Raw genomic sequence first — 24,773 nt, 5'->3', positions numbered from 1 at the left:
GAAAACCAGGGCATTCACAGGGTTCATCTAACTTGTTTTGCTTCTCCAGTCACAGTCCTGTCCTCTCTGTTGTCCAACGTCAGAAAGCAGATGTTCATATTTTGTCCAATTTTCTAGTTTCTCAGTGCAGAAGGACAGGTCCAGTATCATTTACTTCTTAGTGGCCAGAGGCAGAAGTCCTGGGCTGGAATTCTACCCTCGTTATCAGTCCTGTTTCCAGAAAGGGAGGTAGGATAGAGCCTGAAGACTGTAACAATTGTCTTGTAAAGCAGCTATCTCATTTACAGTCTTTGAATTATCTTCAACTATGTCCTAAAAAATGGGATTGAGTTACTGTTTCAGTCATAGAGGGACAAGGGAATCTGAGGGTTCAAGATTTTCAATTGCATTAACACATAGAACCCCATTCCAAGTCCCATGCCCCACTCTCTCCCTAATAGGCCCACGACCTTGGCCTAGGAGACCAGCCAGGCTACAAATGCCCCTTCTCTGAGTCTCTGACATCTTTCTGTGAAGTCCTGAGTGGTTAGTTGTGCTGTCTTCCCATTGCAGGTAATCACAGTTTCCTTCAGTGCTGCCCAGGAGCCATCTACTTTCACACACTTGCCTTGAATTGGTGATTAATTACCCTGAGCCTCTTACTTCATCTCTTGAGCACATCAAAGTTTCTCAGAAGCAGCTGCCCTATTCGATAGTCCTTACAGCCTTCATAGTTACCATTTCCCTCATACTAGCTAGTGCATCTCCTTCAACTTTTATATCGTTCTGATCACCAATAGCAAATGTCTTAACAGCTGCACCATTACAACATGCCAGGAGGTATCCATACAACTACCTCCACCAGTGTTAAGATGCTAATTGTCATCCATTGGGGTGGAGATCCAACTCTCAAAAGCCAGTTTACAGCCTTCTTTCTAGGACAACTCCTAGGACCAACTGTATTAGATTGGATTCTCTGAAATGGACTCTGAGCTGGAGGGCTGCATCATAGGGTTTAATGGAGAGGAAAGGAGGGTCACAGAGGGTGAGTGAGAGAGGGTCCAAAGAACTGGTGGGTCAGGTGGCAAGGCTGGTCTCAAGTTGCCCTTAGTGCCCAGTGCATGCCCATTCTGTATGCCTTTCATAAAAGAGTGGGACCCTCTCTCTTTACCAGGTTCCTCACTCCCAGTACTCTTTTCTAGAAACTCGGGACCTGATCTGCTAAGGATCATCAGTCCCTATGACATGGTAATCACATGGTCCTTCCTTCCTGACCTTGTATCACATGGACTTTCCTTCCTGATTGCATGTCAGGTGGACCTTGCTTCCTAATGTTCATGTCACATGGAATTTGTTTCCTGGGGTTGCTTTCCAATGACAACTAATCTTTGTTTGAGTGCATGGGAATCAGAGGGGAGATTTAATATCTTTTCTGGGGAGTGGCGTAAGAAATTGAACAATGAGTGGGGCAGATTGAGTAAGGGTGATATGGTGCAGTGGGACCCTTCACTGTCCTGTGACTACGGATGAAACCACATCAGAGGATGCAAATGATTTAAGTCCCGTCTCAGTCCCTTCTCCCACTCCTATTCACCATGCTATTTTTGTGGGACCAGGATAAACGTAAGGGAGGACCGTCTATGAGGCTCCCAAAGATCAGGAGTGGGGATGCGGAGTCTAACCAAGCTTGTCTGAAGGATCTGCCCTGATCTCAGCCTGGGCTTCCATCAGCAGCCGACGCTGCAGCCCAGGAGACATGTGCTTGCAAAGAGGACTCTAGAGGAAGGGAAGCAGGGAGGAAGGGGGAGTGAAGACTTTCTCGTCACATTTGTACAGAGATGTCGAGACTGGACGTGCTTGGTAGGGGCTGGAGCAGCTAAGTCTGGGCAGCTGCCCAAGTTTTGGCCAGAACATTGGGTCAAAGCTCCTTCTGAATCCCTCGGCCGTTACTGTTTAATGTGTCCATCATTCAAGTTTAGGAGACCTTGTTTTCTCAGATTATAGCTGGAACCAGAGGCTTTGAGGGCCAAAACACTGTGAAAAAGTCTGCTATTGAACAAAATCAAGGACATAGGAGACATCACTGTTGCTGTTGTGTGAAAAAGCTGCCCCTGGACTGCGCACCCTGTAAATGAGTGGCCTTAAATTCATGTGCACACACGAACCCAATGGACCCTTCAATGCCTAAATAAACAGCTAAGGCATCCAGAGTGCCTGCACTGTGAACGCTAACACTCCAGGACTCAGTGAAACTCTAATGGAAGCCTGCATGGCATGGCCTCCCTCAGATAATCAGAGGGGTGAGCACTTACTGAGTGCTGAGAGTGGCACATGCCTTCACCACTTAACCCTGCAACACATAGACACTATTATCATCCCCATTTTCCTGATGGAGGAGGTGAGGCTCAGGGAGGGTCAGGAACCTGCCTGGCCCATGCCCATCAGGATGGCAGAGCATGTGTGCAAATGTAGGTGGTGTCAACCAGAGCAGGGCTTTGTCCTGACTCACCCGGTCCTGTGCTGACTCATCTCCAGCTCCCTCCCATTGTCTCTCCTCTCATGTTGAGAAAACCGCAACTCTGAGAATCCTCTACCTCTTCATGACCTGGGTGTACGCACTGTCATTGGAAAAGCTAAGCCCACCAGGGTACACAGCACTGTCCCCACATTCACCGGCTACAGGGAGACACAGGGCTTCTGTCCAGCTCTCTCTTTTGCTGCAAATGGGAAGGGAATTGACAGTGTCTGCTGACTGCTGTCGCACGGTGGGGAGGGATAAGGGACACATTTTAATTCCTACAACACGACACTCTATCTTTTCTTTTTCTAAATACAGGACACTTTCTTATGAGAAAAGTCTAGATCTTTAAAACTACAGTCCTACATTCAAATACTAGCTCTCCTGCATGTTGTCTGTGTGGGTTTGACTGGCACATAGTGAAAATTCAAAAAGACACCTCTGTTTTCCCATCTCAGAAAGGGGGGGAGAGGAACTTTGCAAAGGAAGGATAACTAAATCCACCCAAACTACAGTCAGATTTCTGATTCTTATTGGAATTACAAATGAATGATCAGTATCAGTAAGGAAATAGTAAGTTAGCTGGATGGATATTTCTACCAACACTGAAATATGCAACCAGAAGGCGGGTCTTTTCTCTGAACCCGTAAGGTAAATAACACAAAGATCCACCTGTCTTTTCTAGTCTTCAGGGCCATCTCAGTTTGGTAGACTTAATCATTTCAGAGCATGAAAATTACACCATAGCTTGTTTAGTTAACTTTTGTTTGAAATGAATATACATTAATTTGGACACATGTAAGTGCGTTCACCATGAGCCTAATGGTAGCTATTATCCAGCAATTTTCTCACCTGGGTTCCATTCCTGCTTCTTCACACACTAGTTACCCTTCCATTTGTTTTTTCTATAGAATTTGATTGCATCAAGTCTCTACAATGGAGTAAATGCGACTATGATGTAGGGCTGCTCTGGCCAATAAGAACTGGTCTCAACCTGTGCTGGGGTGCATTGCTGGCCCAAGTTCTGCACCCTCCCTGTGTTCTTGACTCTGGGTTCAGCCATGTGACCCTCAGTCAGCCCTCAGGTGTGGGAGACACAGTGAATGAGTGCTGTTTGAAGCAATGGCAAGCAATGCATGTAAGAGGCTTCACTAACCGTGTGAGCATGGCAGGTTGGTGGAAGGACTGGAATCCAGAGGAACCAAGGGTCTGCGGTGATGCTGGACTTCTACCCCATCCACCCCAATCAGCCTCCCAGAGAGCCAGCTCGAGCCCCCAGCTCTGCTGGGTGGCCCCAGTCTGGAACAATGGCAGTCTACTTCAAGTTCCTGCCTCTCCCAACTACCACTTTCTCCTATACCAGGCAAAGAAAGAGAGAGAGGAAAAAAAATTGTCCAAATTTTGATCCTTAAGGAAAGTCCTCAGCATATGGAAAATCATTTCGACGTCAATTCCACTTTTTAAAGGATGTCATCCCCATTGTTCTGAGGTCACTGAAAATCAACCGTCTGGGCGTTTGCCGGAGAAACAGGAAGGGATCAGGAGGGGTACCCAGCTGCTGTGATCACAGTCACCAGGGAAGAGGAGGGCCTTCCAGAGCCTCCGGCTTCTCCTCCGCTTTCCACCCAAGGACGTGGAAGCCTGAGCCACAGAACTCGCCTAACAGAGGACCCGAGACCAGAGGATGGGCAGTGCCCACAGCTCTGATCACTTGTCTTCGGGACTTTTCGTGTGAGTTAGTTGTCGACCTTCATGAACCATGTGAGTTTACACGTAGATCACCTGACTTTCAGGTTTGGTTTGGTTGGTGTTTCACTTAGCGAGCCTCGTCCCACAGGGCCAGCTACCTGCAGCTGAGAAGCCACGGCCCTGGTGGTGGAGCTCGGCCGTCTGGTCCCCTCTCCACCTCCACTCTCCTCAGGCTTCAGGCTTCGTCCCCTGCATAACATTCGATGTCACTGCCTCTGATGGAATCTCTTCACGAGTCCCAGGGCTGAACAGGCCCCTCCTCTGGGTCTCGGCTCCCACCATGCCGGCGTCCTGCCTCCTCTCCCTGTGTGGCTCTCAGTCTTGCGCAGCTGTGTCCCTCCAGCACCCTGGAGAGCGGCCTTCTGGGAAACACAGTGTCCAGCGACCTGCCACGGGGCAGCCTCCTTGGGGCAGCTGCACAGCACCTCGGACAGGCCCAGCTATGCAAGGACTGGGTGACGGACTGCCGGAGGGATGTGATGCACACTGGGGGGATCCAGGTGCAGAGCGACTCACGTGGAAGGGTTTCTGTTGTCTCTCTTTGTATGTGCTTGTTCTCTTTAATGCACAAGATCTCTAATTCCTGTGGAACCGGCCACTACAACCCAAAGTCTGGGACTACAGGAGCAGGGATCCTGACCTGAGCAGGACATTGGTCATTTTGAAATTTAATTTTGGGGAAATAATGATGAATTGTGTTGAGAAGTGAGGGCATTTGTGATTTCAAGACTGTGTTGTGAGAATTTAATCAGCCCAGTGACAATCTAGACCCTTAACTGTGGCTGAAGACAGTGCAGATGGAGGAATGGGAGGAGCCAGGAACCTTGTGGGAGTAGACAGAAGGCACAATCCACACCTGCGGGGTGGCCTGGTCACGTGCACCTCCCATGGCTGCCCAGCTCGGGTGTACCCTGGTTGGTGTCTCTGTGCGCATGGTTAGCTTCCAGCAGTCAATGTGCTGGGCAAGATTTGGAGGCCGAAGAAGGGCCAAGGCCATGCCTCCTGCTGCTCTGCTCTTCACCAGGCAGGCAAGGTGGTTGGAAGCACGTGGTTTTCCCTATGGTAGGAGCAGGAGTGGCCCAAGTCATGCCAGCTGGCCCCAGTTCTGGGGCTGTGATGAGGCAGGCGGAGCCCAGGGCATCCTGGTGGGTGGCAGCCCACAGCGACAGGCCTGCCAAGAGGGGAGGAGGAGGTGCGACTGAAGGAGCCTTGTTAGTCTCTCCAGAGGTGCATGAGTCTCGACTCTGGTCCTGTGAATAGCCTCAATCAAGCCCCTTTCTGTTAAACTAGCTGGAAAGAAGTAATTCATGATAAATAGTGAAGAATTGCCCAATTTTCCATCCCAAATGGGCACCAAGATCAATATACAGAAAACAAGTAAAATGACCCAAACTGTCAGGAAGCTTCAGGTATTTCTTTTCCAGTTATTTTTTTTAAACCATTGTTTCTACTTTTTTTCAAAAGAATTGTCTTCTATTCGTCCCGGAATTTTAGCTTATCTAAGGAAAACATGGACCCCATTGCAATTTGTCATATTTCAACAGATTTTTCTTATTGTTTTTCTGTGATTTCACATAAAGAAATCATTTTCTAGTTTAAAGTTAAAGAATGTATTTTTTTTTCTGGCAAAAGGAAAGTGTTAGAAGTACTTGAACTGGTAGGAAGACATTTGACAATAAACATTTGTGAATGTTGCCAGAAGCCCATCTTTGTCACAGTTGTCTCGGGATACTCATACTTCCAGCCTCGTGGGGACAGCACGTGGGTCTCCCTAGCCTGAGACCATCTCCGGCGTGGGTGCCCTCTGACTCCCCCACGGTGGCTTGAACATGTGTGCATCCCGTAAGTATCACTGAGTAAAGTGAGGGCTGGGAAACCTCTGGCAGCACCAGGAAAGTGTCACATGATCACATTTGCAAATGCGAAACAAAATCGCAGGTGGATACAAACAGCACTGAGCTGGAAGCTGCCTCACAGCAGAGGCCCCTTCCTGAGAGGAAGTGCTCAGTTAGTGATGTCACCCCGCACACAGACACGCATACACACGGGCACACAGACACACATACATACAAAGACACACAGACACCCACACAGACACGCATTTGTATACACATACCCAGACCCACAGACACATACTCACACATCTTTAAACAAAACTGAGATCGTATTATACATTCGGTCTGAAACCATTTGCATCTCACTGATTATTAAATCATGACCAGGCCACGCCTGTCCCACAGAGACGTGCAAGTGGCACAAACCATCCCCAAGCTCTCAGACATCCTGCCCACCGTGTGCCGTTGTTGAGTGTCTCCCTCACAAACCACCACACGATAATGACAGCGTGGAGCCTGCCTTTAGGTCTCAGTTTGGTCTTACATCGTAAGCAGTTTTCAAATGTATTTTAAAATGTTCTCTTTGTCCTAAGGGAATTACATGTTAATTGTAGAAATAATACAGATATACACTAAATAGTGACGAGTAGTTTACTCAAAATGTTTGTGGAGCAGACTGAGTTTAGTGGAATGGAACTAGAAAACTGGTCTTCCTGAACCACTGTTTTGCACCCTGTAGACTTGGTAAAATGTACTGATGCATTCGGTTTGCACACGCGTACACGCACACACGTACGTGTCCACAGACCACGGATTTGGAGCATTCAGTATGGAGCAGAGAGAAGACCACAACCTCTCCCCTCGTGAGCTCAGGCTCTAAGCTGGGAGGCAGCAGCACCGCGGGAACACGGAAATGAATATGATAAGGGGCCTCAGTGGGGCAGAGGGCAGGCTGAGGGCCACCGCTCTGCACAGGCGGGCAGCACCTGCCCCTCGGGCGGACGTTCAGGCCGCCCAGGTTTTCAGCAGCTCTGCTTTGATTAGCCCACCACATTTCCCGATAGGTATAGTCCTAAACTTTTGTAATTACCATTGTAAATAATATTGCAATATACTTGAAATGTTTTCAAATACATTTGTCCAACTACTGTTGCTGGCATTTAGGCATTTTTGGGCTGTGTATGTTTATTTTTAACCAGCCAATGACCGAACCCCCTTAGCAGTCCAAATGATTTTTGAGTCACTCGGGTTGCTGAATCGACCATCCAAAAGACGTGGTGATATTTTTGTCTCTTCTTTTCTCATATTAGGACAGTTCATGTCTCATGTTTTAATTATTATTTAGAATTTGAATAATAAAAGCAAATAATTGTTGTGACAGGAGTCTTGCTCATCCAGCTCCGGTCTATAACAGAATCCCCACGGTATCTACTGTGACCGCCCGTGTTGGCTGGAAGGGTTGACAGGCATTCTTTATCACGTTAAAAAGAAATTATTCCTAAGTTAAGAATAGAATGAATCTTTGTTAAGAGCCATAGTGTCAAATTTTATGAATGTCCTTCCAGCCTTTGTTGACATCATCACGCAGGGTTTCTCCGTGCATTCCACATACCACCTGATGGCGTGTTGCGTGTCAGGGCTTCCTCATATCGAGCCGTCTTACACTCGTTGAAAACTCCCTGCTGTGTGCTCCACTGATTCATAACACAGTCGATGGGATGTGCTAGAACCGTTCAGGACACTTACACACATTTATAATTGGCATTGGTCTTTACTTTCTTTTTATGTTTATGTTCTATTTGTCAAGTTTTCTAAGGTTGAAATTTTATGATAATTAGTGAAAATACACATTCATTATAACACAAAAGTTGATAAAATTAGACACACCCCAGTCATAGATGCCATACATTACTTATGTGGAAAAAGCAATTCTATTTATTAAACGCTACATACAACAGCTTATTGAATAAGACTTTACAAGTGTTTTCCTAAGTATCGAAGTTTTGCCGGCTAACCCCTGGTGATGAAGCCATTGCACTGCATGCCCACACAAGCATGTGCATACATAGACACACATGCATACACATCTGGGTCTAGGACTTCGTGCATTTCTCATCTCATCAAATCCTTATTAAGTGGCTACTGTGAACCAGACATTGTGTCACGTGCTAAGAATAAAAAGATGTAAAAAGGTAAGATAACGTCTTCGCTTTGAAAGTCAAGTTTTTACTCTATTAACATGGAGATAAATATCAAAACTAAAGTCAAATAAAGTGGGTCAGGTGACATAATTTACTCCAACAATAGTTATTGGGTGTCTACCCTAGGCCAGGCGCAGAGCTCAGTCCTAGAAAATATATGTATGTGGGTGTGTGTATATCTGGTTTTAATTTGAATTTTGAAAATACTAGAGAGGTGGCCTGAACTAACGCAGGATTTTGCTTCATTGCCATTTGAAATGGGCTTCATCAAAACAATCATATAGTGTGTGAAGACAGCCCAGGTGGAAAAACAAATACTATTCGCATGTCGGTTGAGATAACTGAGATTGTCAAGGAGTGCGATGGCTGAGAGGTGCACTCCCGTCGGACACCAGCCAGTTAAGTGGGCGAGGGTTCTGGCTGTCCCTCTGTCATCAGGGGAAGAGGAGTCGCTAACCACTCTGTAACCTGGTCAGCTTGTTGGAACACAAAGGAGACTTCAAGGGGATGCTTAGCCTACACATTATAAACGGTCCTGGTTAGTCTCTCAAATATTGTGGCTGTGCACAATAGTATTCCTTAGAGAAGGCAAAGCTAGAATTTCATAACCTTCCCTCTGCCATTTCACCAAGGGAAACCCACGTAGGGTGCGGTCATCTCGGCCACCCCACAGATGTTTAGCAAGAATGAGACAAGGTGGGGTCGGCCCCAGCTCACCCCTTCCCACAAGCTGACACTAATCCTGGATGAACCAACAGATGCTTCTTGCTAATGAGCTCTAAGTAAAAAGAAATTTATCATTGCGGCTGCCACCGGCAACTTGGCGGGGCGCCCACAGCCACAGCAAGGAGAGACTCGACTTTGCAGAAGGTCTCTGCAGGTGCACCCCCCCCAGTGCAGCCTGCATCATTTCCTGTTGTGAGGATATTTTGAAACTAGACAATCATTAACCCTGCATATAGTTAAATGTCCTTCCTTTTAGTGGCCAGAATTGATTTTTTTTAATGTTTGCTAATAAACAGATTTGGAAACTGTGTGGCGTTAAGTACTTTGAAGAACTTTTTTCTCATCAAATCTGACTTTACAAATGGCCTTAACCAAATAGAGAATCCAGATAACTCAAAGGAAAGAATAAATGACCTTTGGGTTTTACCTAATGGAGAAATTTCCCTAGCAAGCACCCCGGCCGTCCTACTTCAGAAGTTCTTTCAAGGATCAAAATTACTCTCATGTAGGGGCCGGCCCCATGGTCTAGTGGTTGAGTTCAGCACACTCTGCTTCGGCAGCCTGGGTTCAGTTCCCAGGTACAGACCTACAATACTCGTCAGCAGCCATGATGTGGCAGCAACTCACATACAAAATAGAGGAAGATTGGCACAGATGTTAGCTCAGGGCGAATCTTCCTCAGCAAAAAAAAAAAAAGGAGAGACAAAAAAATTACTCTCATATGAAGTATTCATTCTCCCAAGTTCTACTGGGCACTTCCTACCCATCAGGCCATGTGCAAGCAACACTGGAGATTCCAATGTTGGCTAAGACTTGTCATCACGGAGCTCACATGCTACCAAGGAAGGTGACCAAAGAATAAATCATTACCAGTTGATAAGACAGGATGCACAGCCAGTCACCTAGGGCAGGGTGAGCAGACTTACCCTCCGGAGAGGTCTCCCTGTGGAAGTAACAGCCCTGAATTATGATACGCCTTCCAGGAGAAAACAAAAGTAAAGTGTTCCAGGCAGGGGAACAGCAGGGACAACAGCCCAGAGGCACAAGAGCTTGGGAATCTTGGGATTTATGGAAAGTCTGTGCAGCTGGAGTGCAGAGAGAAGAAGGAAGGGTTGCGAGGTGGGTTTAGGGGGGTGGACAAGACCCAGATTTACACGGCCCTGTTTGCAGGCTGTGGTGAAGACCTGGGCACAGCCAGAGGTGTATTTCACAGCTGGAGAGTTACCAGATTAAACAGTGATGTCGACTGAGCTGGAATACTTGTAGAGAAAGTCAGTAGCGGTTATTTTCGTCTAGGTTTGGGGAATGTGTGACAAGGAAGAATCAAGAACAGTCTGCGAGTCTTGAGAGGAGGATGACTGGAGTAAACCTGTAGGGACAGGCTCAGCTGGGGTATCTGGGAGACGTTCTGGTGGAGAAGGCAATTAGGCCTTGGAACATGTGGCCATGGGTCTTCTAGGAGAGGCTGGAGCTGAGAGCTAAATGTGTGGCTTGTCAGCATCTGGAAGGTGCTGATGCTGTGAGGCCGAATAAGACCCTCGGATACTGTGCACACAAAGGAGAGGAAAAGCTGCAGACCGCGATCCGAATAGCCTTTGATGGAGTTGAGAGAGATCTAGAGAGAGAAGAGAGGTGCCCTCCCTGGGAATGAAGCCAGGGAGAGTCACCAGGCCTCAGGAAGTGCTTCTAGAGGGGAGAGGCAAGTGGTCATCTGGCCTGGCAGTGCAGAGGACTTCCGTGATGTCGAGAAGAGCCGTGTCACAGCACTGCCCACCAGTAAATGCCCAACAAGGGCAGCATGTGAGCTTGTCATCATCAGAACTGGAACCACGTGGCCTGGACGTGCGTCCTGACTCCGCCACATGTCCTGTGACCTGGGCCAGAGAGCTTCGTCTTCCTGGTTTCATCCCCCAACTAAATTGGGAGGATGGTATTGGCCAAAGTCCTGTTGTTGTTTAGATAAACATACTAAAACAAGATAAAGATGTAAGAGTGTTTTGAAAAGGGAAAATGTTCTGTCCTTGGGTGATGTTATTAAACTAAGCGTTTGCGTGTGACTCTGTTTATGGAATACACAGTTTGAGTAAGGTTACCGGTTATCGGAAATTATACAATCTAACTTAAAAGTAAAAGCAGGACTTTGAAAACATGTTTCTCCAGAAAAGTTTGCACACCAGCGATAAGATGCCCAGGGCTTAGGACAGGCTGAATCAGTTTACTGTTTACTATGAATCAGCTAACTTGTTTGTTTCTGCCCCAAAGACCACTGCTGTAGGGCACTGTGACCATCGGCGCCTGGAATGATGAACCCTCTGCTCAGAAGGGATGCTCCCGTCAGCACAGCTCACAGTCCCGAGGAGCTGACACCCTCTGTTTCTGCCAGGTGCATCTGCGCTCCACAGAAGCTCTAGAAACTCCAGCTCTGACAAAGATTGTAACGAGAGGAGACTGAGCAGGTGGGGACTAATTAGTGGCATGACAGGTGCACAGGCGGGTGGGAACGTAATGAGGACGGACGAGCATCACAACGGACAAGGAGGAGAAAAGCAAGAGGGAGGCAACAGGGTAAATTGGGCTGTTCGTCAACCACACGTTGGAATCAAGGACTTCAGGGACCACGCAGACTGGAAGCTGTGTGCACAGGGCTTGTCTCACACGCCGATACAGCTCTGGTCCCTGGGCCGTTGCAGGTGTTCAATAGATAAAAACCGAGGGAATAGGTAATGTCATGCCTCTGTAATTTCCTGTTACGCACAACATCAGCCTAGAAATCTCCAAGTTTCTTAGTGTTATGTAATGCAAAACTCCCAGTTTTTGAGTGCTCAGCACATGCTGGGCCACATGCTGCACCATGAGTTCTAGACGAGACTTGTTAGCACCCCCACTTTGCATCTGGGGAAACTGAGGCCAGGAGAGGCTGTCTTCCTGGTCACACACCTGGTGTGTGGCAGAGCTAGGTGACGCTTTGAGGGGAGCTGAGTTAGGTTTGTCAATCTCACAAGCTCATGGGGAAGCATGAGACACATATTCGATTTAGAGAGATGGGAACCACCACAAATTTACTCCTTGAATGAGAAAATCCACGGGGATCTGCGGTGCACAATTCTGTCCAGAACCAAATGCCTGGATGTGAGATGTAAACAATGGCCAAAGCCACCACCTCGGCTGATGGGCCATGCCCCCATTTGTAGACGATGAAACTATGGCCCCGGCCTGCCCAGTTTAGGTTAACGTCCTCCTCCTAGAATCCCAAAGCCATCACATTGTATCGTCATCCCCATCTCTATCTGGCAACCCACAGCTCTGAGAGTGGGCTGTGGGCTTATTAAGGTTGGCTTCTCCCTGGAAATCTCAGAGCTTGTCCTCCGCCCTCACTGGGCATCTCCCTCCAGGACTCCCTGGGCTGAGGAACCTCAGGGGGAAGTGGGGCTGATGGTTGACAGGGAGTATTTTCCAGAAATCTATGAGCTATGTGTGTGCAACCCTGGTCCACCCTCTACCACCGTCTTCTAGGAAGAGGCCCAGAGCCAAGGTTTGCTGATCAATCTACTGGTGGAAAAACCCGTTTGTGAGAGGGCCTCCCGCACGCACAGCAGGGGCCTGCTCCTGGCTGGACTTGTCAGAACTCTGAAACCTGCTGATCATGGAAAGAAAAAACTCATGACCTGGGAAACAGAGGGAGTGATTCAACGCAGCAAATCTACTTAGCTCAAGGGTAGCTGTATGAATTTGAAAACTTAGTATGAAATAACAGCTTAGTTATTTAATTTTGGTCACATCAAAAAAATGTATATATATACATGCACGTACACTTCAACTCCAAGGAAGGAAGGGCCCGGGACTGCTGAGCAAACAGCGAATATTTTAAGAAGATACGGTGATCCTGTCAACCAAATTGTGAATATCCAATTTCAAATAAGAATCTCAACCACTGTACTGGGTTTCACTCTGAACCGTCTGACCTCAGTTTTTAATTCCATATGTATTACAAGGGATTTCAAAAAGATTGTTATAAGCAGATTTTCTAGTAAGAAAAGTGAAAGCGGCAGGTCTTATTAAAGGACTGCGACTACTCGCTGCTTGAAGATTAACAATTAAACACTGCAGGGCTGGTGGGGAAGGTTGGTGGGAGCATCCCGATAGATTTGGAGGAGTCACCAGGGCTCAGCATCACCGGCACCCGGGCTGAAGCCCTGAAGGCTGGGACAGACCCAGCACCCCTGGAATATTACTTTTTGACATCAGCTAGCAAGATAAGAAGAAAACCAGCCAACTGTTCCTTTTTCCAAGAACATAACTATAAAGAGAGTGACAGAGAGGTTCTATTTTTGCAGGTCGAAGGTTTTTCTTTAAACATATATGTATATTTTTTTATGTGTCTTTAGTCTATCTCTTGTACAAGGTAAATAATAAATGTTACCTAAAACTAGGAATTAGACTAAATATAATGGATTAAACTGCTGGTAGCAGTGTTTTATTGTTGCTATTTTCTTGTTTTTAGGAAAAAGATGGTTCACTTAGCAGGACAGAGTGGGAACTACGACTGAAGACAAAGAATAGTCTTTATTCCACCGGGAGACCCCACGTGTGCTCTGCTGCATTGTGACGGAGATACGGGGTCAGAGGTACTTTGAAAGCCCGGAGAATCCCCTTGGGACTGGGGACCAATGCATCTGCTGATCACTCTCCACTTTGCTTCCCGTAGGCACGGCACACGTGGGCCAGAAGGAAAGGCTCTGAAGCTCACAGGGAGCGGCAGGCCCCCGGTAGAAGATGAGGCTCTGTTCGGTGCTGGCTCCTCCAACCCCCCCTCACACAGGCCAAGGACGGCCTCACGCCAGCCGGTGGGAGGGTCCTGCGGACATTCTGAGGGGCACGCCCGGCCTATGGATAAGGGCTCCAGCCCAGAAGCAGCTGATTTTAAGCACAAACCCTGCAGAGCATCTTTGGGGTCTGTGAGCACCCGTGTCTTAATCAACAACAAAAACATGTTGTAGTTATGGGTTTCTTCCAGAAACTGATGTTTCCTGAAAAGGCCCTGTGTCCGCCAGTGAGGAAATAGTGATGAACTAAAACTTTTATTTTAAAAAACAAAAATCAAAGCAGAGGGTTCAAATGCGGCTCTGGATAGCCCGTGGCCCCTCTGAGGGCGAGGATCCCGCCCCGTGCTGCCTGGATCCATAACAGGAGGCTAATGAGAACCGGGCTTATGAATAAAAGAAGCGATGACTTCCAGGCGTGTGAGAGGAATGCTAAGTCTCTCCAGCACCTCACAGCCTTTAAAGCAAAGCCACGCTCGTTAATGACTCTAATGATTTTTTCCTCCTCTGCCATGTACGATCCTTTCAGTTTTAGGAAAGTATTGGTGCATGCTTGTTAGAGAGAGAAGCCTTTGAAATCCATCCAGCTCTGCTCCACATCTGAGCCACTTAGAATGGAAGGCTGATTAATGTTGGAGGCAACTCCAGTAAAAAGAATTTTGGCTGAACTGTCTACCCTACTTTCAATTCTTAACACTCCACGTCAGACTGAGTGTGCTCATTTTGAATTTGTACGTGAGGAAGAGGAGAATGCTCTGGAGGGTCAAAGGAAGGAGCAATTATCTGTCAGAAGACACATTTGTGTCACCCGGGGACTCCGGACATGCCTGTCATCTCAAGGCTCGCTTCTAACAATTTGATTTATTTCCATTGTGAAGAGAAATCCTGTGGAACACTAAAATCGCCATCATTTTTAAGTTGTGGTATTACAGCCATCTCCATCAAAAACCCATTAGAAGGGTCATAATGTAACACGTGTTACTATAAGGGATAGAAATTGGGAGATTTCTCAGAGGAGGAAGGCCCAGGGATTTGGAGAGTCCGTGAGTGAGGGGGAGCAGAGAAGACTGGAGTGTCCCATCTCCCAGCCTCCGTCACCCCACAGCCCTTCCTGGGCCCCAGTCCCTCACATTGCAGCCCCACCGCCAGCTCCTCCAGCTGAGCAGGTCCGTCTCCTCTCGGGCCCTCCGCGAGTGGGCCAGGCAGGCAGTCCAGCCTCCGCAGGCACGGGGGCGGCTCCTTCCTTGCCCTCCTCCCCACCTCTGCTTGCTGCAGCCCTGGCTCCAGCTGGGCCGGGTGCAGCCGTTGCTTATACTCTGCTGAGACTCAGAAGCCCCCAAAAGCTGCTCTGGCCAGTGGACCTGCGCTCCGACTTCAGGCACATTGACAGCTGGGTGGTGAGGAGTTGGCCTCTGGACTCACACTCGACCCTTCTGACCTGTGTGACTGGGGACAAGTCACTTGGCCTGCCCAGGCCTCAGTTTCCTGGAAAGACAAATGGTCGCACTGGCCTTTGCTCAGCTCATGGACCTCCATGGCTCCCTTGTCCCTCGGACAGAAGGAGTGGCCCTGGGAAGGGAGGGGTTCAGGCCTGAGGAGTGCAGGGTCTGAGCCCCTCCTCTGGGCTGGGGCTCACGCTCCCCCGCGCGCTCCTTCCCCTCCAGACACCCCGCCCAGGAGTAAAGGCTCTGCGCCGTGCTGATGAGCAGTGCTCTCAGCAAATCCACTCCAAAGATCATCTTTGAATCCTGCCCAACAGGGAAAGTGGAGCCAAGACCAGATGTCAGCGAGCGAGGCACACAGCCTGCGCCGCCTGGCCCTGCCAGAACCTCCCCCAGGCACCCATCAGAGAAGATGACTGTGGCCACAGCACCCAGGCTCATGTGCTGGTCAAGCGAGGCAGCTGGAGCTGCGGCTGTCAGTGTTTGGATACTCTGTTGTCACAGAAATGAGGATGGCTCGGTTTCTCATGTGGGGTTCAGGCTGAGACAGCTCCTGGCCATGGTCCCTGTACAAGGTGCACTGTGAGCATGCGGGCAGGTGGACCTTGTTAGGGTCACACGTAACCACAGACCTCCGGAGGCCACCGCGTCCATCATCAGAGTACAGCCACAGGGGCCCATAGGCCCCTCTTTCCACTTCCTCTCTCTTCCTGTCTTCTCTTCTCTCTAGTTTCCATCCTTCTTCTCTCCCTCCCTTGTCTCCTTTCTTTCTTCAGCTCTTTCTCATGTCTGTTCTGTCTCCCCTTCCTTTCTCTCTCTCTCTTCCTTTTTTTTTCACATCCGTTGATGCTTCCGTTTATTTGCTGGTTTAATCAGCCTTTTATTCATTCATTCATGCATTTACTCATGCTCTGTCCATTTCTTCACTCATCAAGATACTCAACCTTTTATTCCTTATCAGTACGTAACTGAGCATGCACTCAAGAGTGCATGGTGGGCTCTGGCCGGGCACCCCTGGCAGTGACTTCACGCTGGGTAACCATATGGGTCCCCAGAGCACCTTTCCAGGCCTTCCGGACTGACTGCCCTTTGTGGGCAGTTTGCTGGGGCTCACCTTGTCATCAGTGTTTTAGGTGTTTGAAATGGTGACTTTCCTAGATGAAACCATTTCCCAGCAAGATCCGGAGTCTCACGTCCTTCCTTCACCCAGGAAGTGCTGGTTTTGAAGCCTTTCACAGCCCGCCTACGCCCCGAGAACTGCCCGGTTTGCATCTGCCGCCTCCTGCCCAGCGCCCAGCATGGCTCCAGTGGCTCCACTCAGCAGAGGAAAGGGGACCTCAGCCCAGGGCCCTCGTGAGGACTGAAGCAGACCCTGCAAGACTTTGTTCCCATGCTCGGCACTTACATTTGTGTTTAGGTGCAAATCCAAATGAGGACAATTCAACTAATTAATGCCTCTAAATTTAGGTTTTACTAAGTATTTGTAAACATGTCTCAACTCCAAGGCCCCAGAGCCCAGAATCTTTAATGGTTAACTTGAAAATACACTTTTCTTTGGCAATGGCCACGGCACTCTGGGCCAGCGTGGAGTCCAGGCGAGGAAGGGACTTTTCCTGGGGCACTCAGGCCCGGGGGACCAAGGGCTCCTTCCACAAGAGGACAAGCCGCACACCAGGAGAACCGCCCTCTGACTGAGCCTACCTGGCGTCACCCTCTGGGTACAGCAGAGATGCTGCCCACCCCCTGGTCGTAGTGTCTGTTTGGTGCAGTGGGCAGTAGGACACAGCTTTCTGGAAGGTTCACCAGGGTAAACATGGGTACTGCTGCAATCTACATGCACCTGCCTCCTTTCTTCACATGTCCTATCCCAAATTACAGCTTAAAACAGCAAAAGAAATTGTGAAATGGGAAACATTTGATCTAAGAGAAAGATCCAAGTGTTTACCTTTGTTGCACGGGTGTCCAATTACAGCATCATCAGAAAGCAAGCCGTAAACCACTGACTGTGATTTCAAAAAGATTGCCAAAACCACTGGTTTCCTTCAGAATCGTGTCTTATTTATAAGAGGAGCAGGCAAGAGGCCCCATTTATTACGCTGTTATATAAGAAGTAGGCAAAACTCTTCCCTTTTATTATCTGATCTATTGAAGTCACCCAAGAGTGTTTTTTCTAGGATGTTAAAAATATGTTGCAACTCTCCTGATCTATGACTTCAGCAGAGAGAAATGCTAACAAGATACTTTTAATCAAAAGGCAGCTTAAAATGCAGTAAATTTCACAATGGAGAAGCGATAGTTGCTGTAGAATTGCTTTCAGAGTATGCTGTGGGCACAAACCAAGTGTGAATTATGATGTATAAGATACACATGTTGTTTTACCCTAAAAGTTCATCCCTTAAGAGCAGAATTTCGCAGATTCCTGTAGCCAGGGAATGAGTGGCAATGGGGGACTGGAGCTGCATGCACCCCAACTCAGGGAGGAGATCTCGGAGGAGCCCCTCCAGGCCAGCTGCCGCCTACACGTGAGCCATCGATCAGGAAGGGAGGCAGGATTCCCAGACACCAGGTTACGAGGTGGCGCTGCGTGTAGTAGCAATGCTGTGAGTCTATGGCTGAGGGTGGTCCGAGGGGTGCACGCCTCTCAAAGCGGTTATGACTGCTCAGCACATCTGCTGTTCTCCTGTTTAAGGGATGGGGATGGGCCCAAGGTTGGAGCCTGACTTGGATCCTCCCCCGGGCATTCTTGCTCACCTGATCCAAAGCTCCAGCCTTGGACACAATTAGCTCTTAATTCCACCTGCAGGGCTAGTTCATGGCTGTGATGTGTGCAGTGGAACAGGGCTCTGTGCTCAGAAGGGCCCACAACTGGTCTAATGCTCTTTTGCTGTCATCTTGGAAGTCTTGACAACTTTTGAACAAAGGACCCCACGTTGTCATTTTGCACTGGGCCCCAGAATTATGTAGCTGGCTGCTCCCTGTCCTCACTGGGCCCAACCGTATGCCCTTGACCAGGTATTCTGCTGTGTTCGTAGATGCAATTTGTTTCTTGTGTCAGAAACACTCTTTCCTCGCATACCCAATATCACCTAATCAACTAAAATGTCATCTGTCACTGGATATTTTCAGTCCCTCATGCCCTACACACAGCCAGAAGAGGGTCAGGTAAGACACTGTGGCCTTGGGAAGAGGAGCTGAGTCACCCATGCTGACTGAGAGGGAAAGAAGGAAGAAGGGAAGGGAAAAGGGAGGAGAGGAGGAGAGGAGAGAGGAAGGGAGGGAGCTGACTTTCTCTCTTCTCACTGTCTGGCTCCTTCTGATGCCTGCCCTTGGCTAAACTCACAAGGAAGCCACATACGTCTGCCTCTAGTGATGGAAGCAGTGTGCACCGCCACGTGACAGATGGGAGGTGGGGGCAGAGAAGGAGGGGAGAAATGACGCCCAGGTTTCTGGTTTCAGTAACCAGGTAAACAGTGATGGAGGGGGGAACAGGGAGTGAGGTAGGGCTAAGGGGAAGAGATGAGGGGTTGGGTTTTGCACACCCTGAAATTAGGTTCATCCTGAGATTAGTTTGGTATCCAGGTGGAGCCGTCAGGCAAGCTCTCCTAAGAAGACATGGGTGTCCGAAAGGTTTCCTTTTGGAGTTGTAATACGAAAAAGGAAAGAACCATGCTTAAATGAATAAGCTTGAGTTATAGGGAAAGAGCTTTAGTTCTCTGGAAAATTCACATGCATGGACTAGTTTATTCTTTGACTTCTTGGTGCAGTCATTCCAGCGGCCCTCGACAAGGGCTCGGTGTGTGCCCAGCACTGTGCAAAGTGATGGGGATCCGGAGGTGCACCCGTGGTCTGGAGGAGTGGACGGAGCGGTTCAGAGCCCCGCGTGAGCAGGGCTGCCCACGCTGCTGCAGAGGTGAGAATCTGGCCGGGGTTCAGGGGTGGGCCGAAGTATTCCTGGGTTTAGGCACTAGCAGGTGACTTGCCTAGCTGTCCAAGGATGGTTACCCTGCTGCTTAGGAAGGTTGAAAACAGAAATGGGAAGGCAAAAATATAAAATCATGTCTGTAACTACAAATCCCTTCTTGAACATTTAGCTATATTTTATATTTTTTAAGATTTATTGATTCCTTGATTTTTTTTATACCTGCATGTGTGTGTGTGCAAGCACCTGTGTGAGTGAGAGGGAGAGAGAGAGGCTGATTGACGATGCAGCCTCACGCAGGCAGCTGGAGTGGGGAGTGAAAGGGGGCCTTCCCTGTCTCTGTGACCCAGGGTTGGAAAGGATGTCAGGATGGGCTTGGCCCCTCTTTCTGAGAGTCTGCTGTTTGTGTTGCAAGAGCATGGCGTTCACATATGACCACCTCTCCTTGCCGGCTACGAGATACCGAGGCATATATGCATACACACACGCAACATTGTCCATCATACAACAGCAGAGCCCCACATTATGAACTGTTTCTTCCCTGTCCTGAAAGTGATTGCCAGACTCTTTACTTAATACAAACACAACTACAGTGAATCTAGGGTGTCTCCTAGGCAGGCTTGGTCCTCCCAACCTCATCCCATCTGCTCTGCCTTCTTTCTGCAGTTTTCCCCAGTATCTGCCTATGGAGCCCGTGACTCCCATGACTGATCATCAGCCTGAGTCTGATCCGCACACATCGAACTCTAATATAATTCCTTATATTAAAAACAAATGCAGCCAATTTCATCACTTGAAGTTCAACTTTAAATTGGAAAAGTTTAATGTCTCTAGTCGATCAGACCCAGTGCAGGAGGAAAAATCTGTCATTGAAAAGTTCCAGGTGCAGCCTTGAGGTGAGCTAATGACACTCTCCTGCAGCCCACGTGAACTAATTAAAGCTCTTAATTATATTTTTTAATGCAAAGTGGAAGGTTTTAGGAAACGGATTCTGTGTTGTTTGCATTTCTGAACGAAAGCCGCTGAGCAGAAGCAGAGCTGGTCCCCCCAGGAGAGAGCCGATGGGGGCCGCCATGGCCTCCCCAGGCCTCCTTCCCCCCAGGAGGCTGATCCTCCTCCAGCCTTTGTCCTATAGTGCAGGACGGCAGTCACCTCTGCGTAGAGGCTTTTCTAATTTGCACACTGCACCAGGCCTCATTTACTCTCTCCCTGGGGGTGGGAAGGATGGTGGTAGAGGGTGGAGACCTCAGGGCCCAGACACACATTTGCTCAGTTCACAGGGCAAACTGCCAAGCACTGTGCCAAGTGGTGGGGATCCGGAGGTGCACCCGTGGCCTGGAGGAGTGGACAGAGCTGTGCAGAGCCCGGCGCAAGCAGGGCTGCCCAGGCTGCCGCAGAGGCTGGAATCAGGCTGGGGACAGGGGTGGGGACTGAAGCAAAAGTGGTCAGCTCAAGTCATCTTCACTGACTGTGCCCTCCTCCGCCTCACTCTCCCCTCCCCCCTTCCCCCTCCCCACCTCTCCCTCTCCCCCCCTCCTCCCTTCCTGCTCCCCTCTTCATCCCCATCTTCCTCTCCTTTCAGACCTCCCCCTCTTCCTCCCTCTTTGGAGGACCCCTGTCCTCCTACACTGCAGGCACCTTGTGGGGTGAGCCACATCTCCCTTCACCATTTGCACACCTGGCACAGGTCTTTGGAATGGAGAAAATGCTCATTACTTCACAGAAAGAATAAATCAGATGTAACCTTTGGGGAAGTGGCAAATGAAGTCTGGGATGCATACAGTTCAGAAAATAACTGAAGGAGGACCGGAAAAGTTATGCAGGCCCCTGGAATGGTGCACTGGGGAGCAGGGTAAGGGACAGGGACCCAGAGACACAGGCAGGACCTACCTGGCAAGTGCAGTCACAGGTCAGACTCTGAGGGTGGAGTGACATATGGTGAGAAAAATCTGGGGCTCCGAGTCTGCAAGCAATGTCACCGGGGTCCTTCATCCACCTGGATGCTGGGATAAAACAGGGACATCACCTGCCTGGCCAAGCTCACCGTCTAAGTGGGGGTGAATGGCAAAGCCACAAAATGCCTGAGACCTTCTTACAACAAACACGGACTCTGGGTTACCTTCTCACTGGCCCACAGCTGGTGACTAAAAGGGAAGAGACAAAAGAGGCCTGGAAGTCCCCTGTGGGAGCCCCAGTCCACAGAACTCCTCCTCACTACATGTACCAGTAAGTGACGGAGATGTGCACTCAGGTGAGCACACGGAGGGGGTGACGGAGACGTGCGCTCAGGTGAGCACACGGAGGGAGTAATGGAGACGTGCACTTAGGTGAGCACACAGTGGGCTATGATGAAGACGTGCGCTCAGGTGAGTAGACACACCTACTAAGAGGAACAGCCTACTTGTGTGGAGTATGAGAGTGAGGGGCGAAACCACAGGGGTGATGAGCCTGGGATTCAGGAACTGGTGCCACAGAAGGAAGACTGGAAGCCAAATTCCAAGTGTGGGCGTGGGCAGAGCAGTAATAGGGACATGGATTATAGCTCTTAGTTGGGAAAGTTTAGAAGTGAGAACAGAAAAGCCATTTCATGAAAGGACCAAAATCGAGAGCTGCTTGAGGAGTGTCTTTTCCTGAGTTGAATCAGAGAAGGAACAGGCTGTCTCTAGAGAGAAAGGTCCGGCCACTGAGAAGGAGGGAACAAAGCTGAGGTTTTCCCAATCTTTGGGTAATATGGGGAGATGCAAGCATCTGGCCCAGGATGGAAGCTGTAGCTGCTGGGAACTGAGGAAGCATGCATCAAAGTTTCAATTTTCTCCCTGCCAGAGGGTGAGGAGAACTGGGGAATGATTGGGGTTGAGGGATGTGAAGAGTCTTGTGTAACAAGTCAACCAGAGAGGAATGGCTGGGACTGGTAGGTATACCAGATGTTCGTTTCCTTTTTCACATTGTTTAGTTATCTCCACTGTTAGAGGTGCAACTGGACCATTCAACCAGGTGGACAAACAGACATAAAATAGCCAACATAGCTCCTGTGTGATGAGAGGCTGGATGGGAAGGAGCCAGGGGTACACTTCTTAAGACATCACAGAGTCCTTCGGGGGTGGCCATTAAAATAGGTTTTTGTTCTTGAAACCTGGTTACAATGAATACAGTATTCAATGAATATCTCTAAGGAGAATGATCATCATTTAATTTACTAGTCCAACCTCTGAGATTTGTCATTAACATAGGTTTGGCTCAAATACCCAGGGAAATAAATGCTCAGGGGATGTGGTTGGGTGGGTCCACTGGAGCTAGAGTTGTACCTTGAGAAGGATGCTCTGGAAAACAGTAAGAGAATGAGGAGAAGGGAGGCCAGCAGGCTTCCAGAAACAGGACTGAGCATGTGGGCAGGCACTGCAGGCTGTAAGAAATCCTTCACTAGAGCAACAGCCTTCACCACCCCGTGCCGGCTCTCATGGCTGCCGGAAGAGGCTCAGATTCCAGAGTGGACTTCCCATAGCAATGCCAGCAAGGCGGGAAATGATTAACAAGCATGGCTCTGTCCCCTTGAATTACGTATCTAGACAGATGTGGCTGGGATACAATGTGCTTGAAAATATTTTTTAATAATTACTTGAGTGAAGTCCCAAGGACCTATTAGACGTAATCTATGTAAATGTCAACGCCATTCATCTTTAGTGAGAAAACAAAACCTTTTGGCATTATAAGTCTTTGGAATTATAGAAGGCATTGGTTGATATTCTGTCATTTTCAAAACCAAATAAGGAAAGGCCATTAAAAAACTGAATTCGATATAATTTCCCTGGCCCCGGTCTCCGAAAATGCACCGCCACCATCTGTAACTGCGGCTGGTTAGTTAGTAGCAATGTCACCACCGTGATGAATAGCTCAATAACACCATGCCAGCTGGCAAAACACATTTTGGGGATTCAGGCTGTGTAACTTAGATCAAAAAATTATGAAGATAGATAGCATGATAGGAAGATAGAAGAGAATTTTTGATAAGATGCTAGGAATTCAGAGTTTTGTATTGTTTATTTTTTTCCAGTGGTGGGAAAAGAAGGTGTTGGCACATTAGGAGAGGCAACAGAGCGTGCAGGCAATATTATCAGTGGAGTTAGAAACCCTGGACGTGGGCTTCCGTGTACCTCTGACGGGTTCCAGCCCCTCCCCACCTCCACAAACCACAGCCCCAATTTCCTCACCAGAAAGCCTGATTCCCCGGGAGTTTGGGGGAAGAGTAAAGAGCTGTCCAGATAACTAGAACGCTGTTCACAGAAGCTGTACCTCCACCTTCTTCATCCTCACGATGTCGTAAATCTATTAAGAGAAGGAATTAACTGAGTTCCAAATATAACCCACGTGGTCAGTTAACTATCACCAAATCCATAGGAAGATGTGGGCCAACAGTTACCAAGATCGTAAATGTGATGTCAGTGTCCATGACTAGGAGTTTTGAGTAAGTTGTGTTCGTTTGTACAAAGCTGGTGACTTATCCATAAGCCATTGAGTGTGTACAGATGGCTATTTCCTAACGAAGACATTCATTCGACATCCTATGATAATTTTTGAGCAACTACCATGCATCAGGCAGGATTTTAGCTTAGGAAATACTATCGCCAGGGGGAAGATAGAAAAAGAAAAAAGTCCTTAACCATTGGGTGTGAATCACTCTCCACTTTTTGTATAATTTATAACTATAAATACACAATTATTTGATATATAGCTATAAGTATATGCTTTTAACTATAAATTTATATGATTATCACTATATAAATAATTATATGTTTTAATTTAATTTATAATTTATTTATAAATTATATATAAATTATGAACTTCCATAATTTACTAGCGAATTTTGTGTTCTGAGGAAAGTCGTTTATGGGTCCGCTGGGCTGGGTGCTCATCAGAGTTAATCACGTGAAAGCCCCGTCTCTAATTCCGAAATTCTGAGTCTGCACGTTGACCGGGTCCCACGGCTCCTGTAAGTTAACCTCAGGTCGAGACGGAGGGGACACCTCGCAGCCTTTGCCTAACACGCCCCAAGTGCTTTTCCTGGCAAATCTAATCCCTTACTTGAGTTGGAACATGAACTTCAGCTTGCTTTCCAAAATTCCATTCTGCTTGTTTTGTCGCTTCCCAAAGAGCAAGCAACACGTCCTGTGGAAACCGCCATCACGGCCTTGAGACCGTCTTCCTACCCCATAGAGCAAGACTACGGTGCGTGGCTCTCATAGGCATTCACAGCTTCCCAAGTACATTTAAAAGAAACACCTATGTTTAAATACTGGCATCGAGCACTGAGATCCTTGAAAATAATGTATTAGCTAAAGGCAGCATTAAGAATTTCAATTAATTATTTTAATATTTTATTTCTTAATATGGAATATGATAATAAGGAAGGTCAATACTCTTCATAAGTTGGCATTTCTAAATTCTCTGGAATATGATAGTTTCCTAAAAAAGTAAAGTGGAAATGGAAATGCACAGAGCAACTTGCAGGTGAGTGTGGACACACAGACAAGGGCAGCACAGACCGAGATTTGCCAGCTCATTGTCACCTCGGTGTCGTGTGACCTTT

At 48.1% G+C, this 24,773-nt stretch overlaps 1 long non-coding RNA gene across 1 annotated transcript; it reads left to right on the top strand.

Moving 5' to 3' along the window:
- Window positions 1-11,201: 11,201 nt before the first annotated feature.
- LOC123283274 (uncharacterized) lies at window positions 11,202-20,177 on the top strand. Its single transcript, XR_006523887.2, has 5 exons — window positions 11,202-11,464; window positions 13,510-13,633; window positions 13,714-18,733; window positions 19,035-19,180; window positions 19,856-20,177. It is a non-coding gene; the product is annotated as an uncharacterized lncRNA (long non-coding RNA).
- Window positions 20,178-24,773: the final 4,596 nt, after the last annotated feature.

Source organism: Equus asinus, chromosome 2 (genome assembly GCF_041296235.1).
Source record: "Equus asinus isolate D_3611 breed Donkey chromosome 2, EquAss-T2T_v2, whole genome shotgun sequence".
NCBI classification, from domain to species: Eukaryota; Metazoa; Chordata; class Mammalia; order Perissodactyla; family Equidae; genus Equus; species Equus asinus.
Note: the sequence above shows the minus strand (reverse complement) of the source record. Positions and strands in the feature narration are given on the sequence as shown.